Source organism: Coregonus clupeaformis, chromosome 1 (genome assembly GCF_020615455.1).
Source record: "Coregonus clupeaformis isolate EN_2021a chromosome 1, ASM2061545v1, whole genome shotgun sequence".
NCBI lineage: Eukaryota > Metazoa > Chordata > Actinopteri > Salmoniformes > Salmonidae > Coregonus > Coregonus clupeaformis.
Window position 1 is genome coordinate 27953243 of NC_059192.1, and position 10175 is coordinate 27963417.

Here is a 10175-nt window from a genome sequence, read left to right on the forward strand (position 1 = left end):
TATAACAAAGTATTGAGAAACTTTTGTTATTGACCAAATACTTATTTTCCATCATAATTTGCAAATAAATTCATTCAAAATCCTACAATGTGATTTTCTGGAGAGAAAAAATCTCATTTTGTCTGTCATTGTTGACGTGTACCTATGATGAAAATTACAGGCCTCTCTCATCTTTTTAAGTGGGAGAACTTGCACAATTGGTGGCTGACTAAATACTTTTTTACCCCACTGTAAATGTAAATGTCTGAATACTTTCCGAAGGCACTGTACGTCATAAAATATTTCATATTTCCATATTTTTGTCATATTTGTACTGTGTACTTGAGCTTGTGTCATCAAAAGTGACTACACCTCAGCAATTTATAACTAGTTTTGGAGTATGCAGCATTACTAGCTATTCTTTATGGTCCTCTCATAATAAATAATTACTTTCAGGGATTACGTAGATTACATTTTAGATTACGTATAGTTACATTAAATTAAAGGCAGTGAGGTCCTTCATGTTATTTAGGATGTTGCAGGGGAACATTTTTAAATGGCAGCGTCCTAATCCTCAGGACTGCTGATATAGCACACAGCTGAGAATGCTATCTCACTACAGATTACTTTGAGCAAATGCTAATCAGAGAGAAGCACATTATAAAAGAGGGAGAGGTTTGAGTCAATAGGAAGTGTTTACAGTCATGCTCATGGAGATCCTATTAAATTACTATTTTGTGAACTCTCTCGTGCTCCCCCTGTAGAGACCCCCCCCACACACACACACACACACACACAGTATGGGAATGTGTCATTGGGTTGTGTAGCCTACTGTACTCAGCCTCTGTGCAAAGTTTTGTTTATAAGAATACAATATCCTACAGCTAACTAAACATTATGCCTGTCTCTCTCTCTCTCTCTCTCTCTCTCTCTCTCTCTCTCTCTCACACTCACACACAAAATGTGAAATCATAAATTATAGGCTTACTAATGCTTACTAAGGTAACGGTGCATGCTCATGTCATTTCGAGGTAGAGTGCAGTGCGTTGTTGTGACCATTAGACCTTCAGCTATAAACATTTGCTATTTGTGATCTAGGTTACTCTGTGGAGATTGCATGCACTGTGTTTGGTAAATTCGTTTGTTAAAATATTTTCATCCCCAAAACGGTGCATCCAAATTATTACAAATTTCGCTGACAAACGCTTGGCTACATCATTCGGATTCTACTTCCTCTCCCCAATAAGAGCTTTTGGCATGTGCAGTTTCAGAGGTCGTTATATGAGTAAAACGATTTACTTACATGAAATGTGGTGGGATGCTGTCACATTCAAACGCGCTCAATTTTCGCCACATAAAGTTGGTGGGTGTTATTCTTTTGAACCAACAGATTCGTTAAAGTTGTCGACTCGAGTCATTTGTCCAAAAAAACTTGCAAACTGGGACTGCATTCATTCCTAAATCGTTATGGTGGTGGTGGCGCGGGCACATGCAAATCAGCAGGGGACCCGGCTGCTCCAAATTCCACCAGAAGCAGGGATTTTTACAAATCCAGGATTTAATCATTTAGCCTACCTACTATAAGAATTTGCATCATAACATGTACTGAAGTTTACTTGGCTTATAATGGAACGTTTATGATGGAACATTAGCCTACACAGATGTGGTATTGAACACTATCCATTCTGATGGTAAGCATCCTATGGGGAAAAACAAAGCCAGAGCACACTCAATGTTTGAAGGAAACATCCCTGTGGACACTGGCGAAGTTACCATTAGGCAGAATATGCAATTGCCTTAGGCCTCTCATCATCACTGGGCGTCATGAGCTGGGCATAATAAAATATAAAAATCAACACTTTTTTGTTTGTTTTACTAATTTCCCCGCTTGTGGCCCCCCATGCTCCGCTCAAGGCATAATAAAATAAAAAATCACAATCAAAATCCGTCTGTTTAATATGGATATATCTTTTTTACATGGGCTCTGTCTCAGTCCACTGCATCCGCCTTCAGCATAGCTACAGCGGTGTTTCAGACCAGGAAAACATCGGTTTGGGCTACACACTAACATGACCCCTTTATGGAACAATGACACACGATTATGTTCTCTGTTTTGCTCTAAGACCCCCCACAAGTATCACGGGACTCGTAACCTGGTACCAGGCCGTAAAATGAATAGAAGTGAATATGGCATTTCCATGTGAAAGGTATATGGGTAATTCCACGGTATAAATATATACACTGAACAAAAATATAAGCACAACATGTAAAGTGTTGGTCCAATGTTTCATGAGCTGAAATAAAAGATCCCAGAAATGTTCGATATGCACAAAAAGCTTATTTCTCTAAAATTCTTTGCACAAATTTGTTTATATCCCTGTTAGTGAGCATTTCTCCTTTGCCAAGATAATCCGTCCACCTGACAGGTGTGGCATATCAAGAAGCTGATTAAACAGCATGATCATTACACAGGTGCAACTTGTGCTGGGGACAATAAAAAGCCCCTCTAAAATGTGCAGTTTTGTCACACAACACAATGCCATGTCTCAAGTTTTGAGGGAGCTTGCAATTGGCATGCTGACTGCAGGAATGTCCATCAGAGCTGTTGCCAGAGAACTGAATGTTAATTTCTTTACCAACGTTGTTTAAGAGAATTTGGCAGTACATCCAACCGGCCTCACAACCGCAGACCACGTGTAACCACGCCAGCACAGGCCCTCCACATCCAGCTTTTTCACCTGAGACCAGCCACCCAGAAAACTGATGAAACTGTAGGTTTGCACAACGGAAGACTTTCTGCACAAACTGTCAGAAACCATCTCAGGGAAGCTCATCTGCGTGCTCGTCATCATCACCAGGGTCTTGACCTGACTGCAGTTCGGCATCGCAACCGACTTCAGTGGGCAAATGCTCACCTTCGATGGCCACTGGCATTCTGGAAAAGTGTGCTCTTCACGGATGAAAGCAAGTTTCAGCTGTACCAGGTAGTGTGGGCGAGCGGTTTTCTAATGTCAACGTTGTGAACAGAGTGCCCCATGGTGGCGGTGAGGTTATGGTATGGGCAGGCATTAGCTACAGACAACGAACACAGTTGCATTTTATCGATGGCAATTTGAATGCACAGCGATACCGTGACATTCCTCCGCCTCCATCACCTCATGTTTCAGCATGATAATGCATAGCCCTATATCAGAAGGATCTTTACACAATTCCTGGAAGCTGAAAATGTCCCAGTTCTTCCATGGCCTTCATACTCACCAGACATGTCACCCATTGAGCTTGTTTGGGATGCTCTGGATTGACGTGTACGACAGCGTGTTCCAGTTCCTGCCAATATCCAGCAACTTCGCACAGCCATTGAAGAGGACTGGGACAACATTCCACAGGCCACAATCAACAGCCTGATCAAATCTATGTGAAGAAGATGTGTCGCGCTGCATGAGGCAAATGGTGGTCACACCAGATACTGACTGGTTTTCTGATCCACGCCCCTAACTTTTTGTTAAGGTATCTGTGACCAACAGATGCATATCTATATTCCCAGTGATGTGAAATCCATAGATTAGGGCCTAAATAATTTATTTGAATTGACTGATTTCTTTTATCCAAAGCGACTTAAAGTCATGCGTGCATACATTTTTGTGTATGGATGGTCCCGTGGATTGAACCCACTACCTTGGCGTTACAAGCGCCGTGCTCTACCAGCTGAGCTACAGAGGACCAGAAGCGTCCCCTCAATACGGTGCAGTCGTCCTGTCCCCTTTGCAGAAAAGCATCCCCAAAGAATGATGTTTCCACCTTCATGCTTCACGGTTGGGATGGTGTTCTTGGGGTTGTACTCATCCTTCTTCTTCCTCCAAACACGGCGAGTGGAGTTTAGACCAAAAAGCTCTATTTTTGTCTCATCAGACCACATGACCTTCTCCCATTCCCCCTCTGGATCATCCAGATGGTCATTGGCAAACTTCAGACGGGCCTGGACATGCGCTGGCTTGAGCAGGGGGACCTTGCGTGCGCTGCAGGATTTTAATCCATGACGGCGTAGTGTGTTACTAATGGTTTTCTTTGAGACTGTTGTCCCAGCTCTCTTCAGGTCATTGACCAGGTCCTGCCATGTAGTTCTGGGCTGATCCCTCACCTTCCTCATGATCATTGATGCCCCACGAGGTGAGATCTTGCATGGAGCCCAGACCGAGGATGATTGACCGTCATCTTGAACTTCTTCCATTTTCTAATAATTGCGCCAACAGTTGTTGCCTTCTCACCAAGCTGCTTGCCTATTGTCCTGTAGCCCATCCCAGCCTTGTGCAGGTCTACAATTTTATCCCTGATGTCCTTACACAGCTCTCTGGTCTTGGCCATTGTGGAGAGGTTGGAGTCTGTTTGATTGAGTGTGTGGACAGGTGTCTTTTATACAGGTAACGAGTTCAAACAGGTGCAGTTAATACAGGTAATGAGTGGAGAACAGGAGGGCTTCTTAAAGAAAAACTAACAGGTCTGTGAGAGCCGGAATTCTTACTGGTTGGTAGGTGATCAAATACTTATGTCATGCAATAAAATGCAAAATAAATACTTAAAAATCATACAAAGATTAGATTCCATCTCTCACAGTTGAAGTGTACCTATGATAAAAATTACAGACCTCTACATGCTTTGTAAGTAGGAAAACCTGCAAAATCGTCAGTGTATCAAATACTTATTCTCCCCACTGTATAAGTGAAATAATCTGTCTGTAAACAATTGTTGGAAAAATTACTTGTGTAATGCACAAAGTAGATGTCCTAACCGACTTGCCAAAACTATAGTTTGTTAAAAAGAAATTTGTGGAGTGGTTGAAAAGCTAGTTTTAATGACTCCAACCTAAGTGTATGTAAACTTCCGACTTCAACTGTATTTCTGACTATTTTTCAGAGAAGAAGTTTACTACTGACTTTCAGCATACATATAGAGAAGGGCATTCAATGATTCAATGATGACTGATAATTTGTTAAAATAAATGGATAGTTAGATTTCAGTGCAGCCTTTGATGTTATTTATCATAAATTGAATTGTTTTGATAATACTCACTTGCTATGTCTTTACATCACTTGCCATCACATGGTTGGAGAGTTATTTATCCAATAAATCCCAGAAAGTGTTCTTCATTGGAAGCTTCTCTAACATCAGATATGTACAATGCGGTGTCCCTTAGGGCAGTTGCCTTGGGCCGTTACTCTTATCTATTTTTACAAAAGATTTGCCACTGATCTTACACGAGGCTAGAATCCCAACATTTTTTGGTACCCAACCCCAGATCTGTTCCTCAACACAATCCTGTCTCAGAGCTCTACGGACAATTCCATCGACCACATGGCTTGGTTTTTGCTCTGACATGCACTGTCAACTGTGAGACCTTATATAGACAGGTGTGTGCCTTTCCAAATCATGTCCAATCAATTTAATTTACCACAGGTGGACTCCAACCAAATTGTAGGAACATCTCAAGGATGATCAATGGAAACAGGATTCATCTGGCTCAATTTCGAGTCTCATAGCAAAGGGTCTGAATACTTATGTAAATAAGGTATTTCTGTTTTTTATTTTTAATACATGTGCAAAAATGTCTAAAAACCTGTTTTTGCTTTGTCGTTATGGGGTATTGTGTGTAGATTGATGAGGACATTTTTTAGAATAAGGCTGTAATGTAACAAAATATGGAAAAAGGGAACAGGTCTGTATACTTTTCGAATGCACTGTATATTTTTGGATACTTACAGGGGTCCTAAAATTCCAAATCAAATAGCTAAATGATCCTTGATATGACCATCTTAAAACAATTCTATATGTTAGCTTAGTAGAAACCCAGCCCCGGGCCCATAGACTTTAGGGCATGGGTATTCAACTCTTACCCTACTAGGTCCGGAGCCTGCTGGTTTTCTGTTCTAACTGATAATTAATTGTACACACCTGGTGTCTCAGGTCTAAATCAGTCCCTGATTAGAGGGGAACAATGAAAAAAAGCAGTGGAACTGGCTTCGAGATCCAGAGTTGAGTTTGAGGGCTCTAGGGGGATACGATACACATTTCTTTAGTTAAAAAGACAGGTGCTGCTGATAATACTGCCATTGTTGTCAAGGCAGAGGACATGTATGTGTAGCCCAGCGTTTCCCAAACTCGGTCCTCGGGACCCCAAGGGGTGCACGTTTTGGTTTTTGGCCTAGCAGTACACAGCTGATTCAAATTATCAGAACTTGACGATTAGTTGATTATTTGAATCAGCTGTGTCCTGCCATGGCAAAAACCAAAATGTGCACCCCTTGGGGTCCCGATGACCAAGTTTGGGAAACCCTGGTGTAGCCCATGTATCTGATGTTGTCTGGCCAAAAATAGTATGGCATGTCATACTATTTCTGTCCAGACAGCATCAGATACATGGGCTACATATACGAAGACAGAGGGGCGCTGTTTCGCTCGCTCGGATGCTTTCTCCGGTGAGATAGTTTCAGCCACTTGTGAATTGAAGGAAAGTTGGCGGGTGCACAGTGCACTGCTCAGATGCTGGAATTATTTTAGATGAACGTGTGGAGGTAACCTACTTTTTGAAGTGATTTTTTTGACAATCATATGAAAACATCATGACTGATTGTGTTCATGGCACATTAAAAGGTAATACATTTGTACATTTTTTAACCCCTTAAAAAATGTAGGAGGGAGGAGCTCAGACCGGCCCCTGCCTGGGGCCTCCAAATCACTAAGTCCGCCCCTGCCTGTGGATGCAATGTAACAAGTTGTTATTGTCTCTAGGGAAAATGTAGTCATTCCCTGCAGAGATAAAGTGAGGGAGTCAACTCTGGGTCACAAGCATGTTATCTATTTGATGTAGCATAATGCACTATGTCTCAATGTTTCAATTTGCCTCCATGTTCATTTCACTCTCCATTACTGACATGACTCAGCACCTCCCAAATAGGAAGCCACAAAACGCACTGACACTGGGGGAGACTCACAAAGGTCTGCTATAAAGATCCACTTGAGGGGCTATTTTGGTGGGCCTTATTCATTTCCCTCTCCTATACAACTGTGCTAGTCCACCAAGAATAACAAAGCAACTGCAACAGCATCAGATGTTGTCCTGCTTTTAATAGCCAACCCTAACAGTAGTGATATCTAGGGTAGCAGGTGTGACCTCCTCTAATGATATTGTTCATGCATTATAAATTCATGCAGGCTCATGCAGTCAATCAAGGGCAAGGAATGCCAGAGGAGATAATGAGTTTTGTCTTGCTACTGAGCTGATGTGGAAATACCACATTAACTTCTCCATCAAGGCAACATTAGTTGTTTTGTTTGAGTAGGCCTATGTGGACTGACGTTTTTGAACTACCTTATACTACTATACATTATGACAACAATATACAAGCACTTGTGAAATCCTCTTTAAATAAATGTTTTATTATGGATTGCAAGTAAATCCAATTTCTTTGATAACATTATGGTTTTGAAAAAAGTTGTAACATTTTGTTTTCATTCACATAAGAATTGGATGATGAGTCAATTGAGTCCGGAATACATACAGTGAGGGAAAAAAGTATTTGATCCCCTGCTGATTTTGTACGTTTGCCCACTGACAAAGAAATGATCAGTCTATCATTTTAATGGTAGGTTTATTTGAACAGTGAGAGACAGAATAACAACAAAAAAATCCAGAAAAACGCATGTCAAAAATGTTATAAATTGATTTGCATTTTAATGAGGGAAATAAGTATTTGACCCCCTCTCAATCAGAAAGATTTCTGGCTCCCAGGTGTCTTTTATACAGATAATGAGCTGAGATTAGGAGCACACTCTTAAAAGGAGTGCTCCTAATCTCAGCTTGTTACCTGTATAAAAGACACCTGTCCACAGAAGCAATCAATCAATCAGATTCCAAACTCTCCACCATGGCCAAGACCAAAGAGCTCTCCAAGGATGTCAGGGACAAGATTGTAGACTGTCATGTACGTTGAAGGACGGGTCAGACCAAGGCGCAGCGTGAAATGCATCCATGTTTATTAAACCGTATAAACATACAAAAACAACAAAAGTCAACGAACCGTGACGTCGGAAGGCTATACACACACAAACCAAACTCACCGAACACAAACAAGATCCCACAACACAGGCAGGAAAACTGTCTGCCTAAGTATGATCCCCAATCAGAGACAACGAGCGACAGCTGCCTCTGATTGGGAATCACACCCGGCCAAACATAGACATACAAAACCTAGATCTAAACATAGATCTACCATCACATCGAACTAAACATGCACACCCTGACCAAACCAACTAGAGTTATATAGGTCAGGGCGTGATAGTACCCTCCCCCCAAAGGTGCGGACTCCGGCCGCACAAACCTGACTTAACAGGGGAAGGTCCGGGTGGGTATTCCGCCTCGGAGGCGGATCCGGCTCCGGGCATGACGACCTCATTCTCTCAGCCTCCCCGTTGTGCCCCTGGTCTGATCTGGACCTCGGCGCGCAGCTTCCCCTCACCTTCCTCCCACGATGCACCAAGCCCTGTCTGAACCCTGGTGTGGGAGACCCCGAACCTGAAGAGGGGCTGACGTCTGGGTCTGGACTGGAGCCGCTGACCGGAGCGGACTGCTCTGGCTCCGGAGTGGAGCTGCTGACCGGAGCTGGACTAGGCACCGGTGGAGCGGACTGCTCTGGCTCCGGAGTGGAGCTGCTGACCAGAGCTGGACTGGGCACCGGCGGAGCGGACTGCTCTGGCTCCGGAGTGGAGCTGCTGACCGGAGCTGGACTAGGCACCGGTGGAGCGGACTACTCTGGCTCCGGAGTGGAACCGTTGACAGGAGCTGAACTAGGCACCGGTGGAGTGGACTGCTCTGGCTCCGGTGGAGCGGACTAATCTGGCTCCGGAGTCGAGCGGGCACGGTCCGTGCCGGACTGGAAACACGCACCACTGGTCTGGTGCGAGGAGCAAGCACGGGCCGGACTGGGAACACGCACCACTGGTCTGGTGCGAGGAGCAGGAACGAGCCGAGCCGGACTGGGAACATGCACCCCTGGTCTGGTGCGAGGAGCAGGAACGGGCCGGGCCGGACTGGCGACACGCACCACTGGCTTGGTGCGGGGAGCAGGCACGGGCCCGTACCGGACTGGGAACACGCACCACAGCCTTGGTGCAAGGAGCAGAAACGGGCCGGGCCGGACTGGGAACACGCACCCCTGGTCTGGTGCGAGGAGTAGGAACGGGCCGGGCCGGAGTGGCGACACGCACCACTGGCTTGGTGCGGGGAGCAGGCACGGGCCGTACCGGACTGGGAACACGCACCACTGGTCTGGTGCGAGGAGCAGGCACGGTCAGGGCCGGACTGGAGACACGCACCACAGGTCTGGGGCGAGGAGCAGGAATGGCCGTGCCGGACTGGATACACGCACCAATGGAGCGGACTACTCTGGTTCCGGAGAGGAGCCGCTGACCGGAGCTGAACTGGGCACCGGTGGAGCGGATTGCTCTGGCTGCGTAGTGGAGACGCTGACCGGTGCTGGACCAGGCACCGGTGGAGCGGGCACGGTCCGTGCCGGACTGGAAACACGCACCACTGGTCTGGTGCGAGGAGCAGGCACGGTCCGGACTGGGAACACGCACCACTGGTCTGGTGCGAGGAGCAGGAATGAGCCGGGCCGGACTGGGAACACGCACCCCTGGTCTGGTGCGAGGAGCAGGAACGGACCGGGCCGGACTGGCGACACGCACCACTGGCTTGGTGCGGGGAGCAGGCACGGGCCGTACCGGACTGGGAACACGCACCACAGGCTTGGTGCGAGGAGCAGAAACGGGCCGGGCCGGACTGGGAACACGCACCCTGGTCTGGTGCGAGGAGTAGGAACGGGCCGGGCCGGACTGGCGACACGCACCACTGGCTTGGTGCGGGGAGCAGGCACGGGCCGTACCGGACTGGGAACACGCACCACAAGCTAGGTGCGAGGAGCAGGAACGAGCCAGACTGGCGACACGCACCACTGGCTTGGTGCGGGGAGCAGGCACGGGCCGTACCGGACTGGGAACACGCACCACTGGTCTGGTGCGAGGAGCAGGCACGGTCAGGGCCGGACTGGAGACACGCACCACAGGTCTGGGGCGAGGAGAAGGAACGGCCGTGCCGGACTAGATACACGCACCAGTGGAGCGGACTGATCTGGCTCCGGAGTGGA

The 10175-nt window shown here is 46.3% G+C and overlaps 1 protein-coding gene across 1 annotated transcript in view; it reads right to left on the minus strand.

Moving 5' to 3' along the window:
• LOC121571882 (equilibrative nucleoside transporter 1) overlaps positions 1 to 1424 on the minus strand; it is a 65913-nt gene extending 64489 nt beyond the window's left edge. The window contains exon 1 of the mRNA XM_041883674.2: positions 1283 to 1424. The gene's annotated coding sequence lies outside the window, so the exon portion shown is untranslated. The remainder of the gene's footprint in view (positions 1 to 1282) is intronic.
• Positions 1425 to 10175: the final 8751 nt, after the last annotated feature.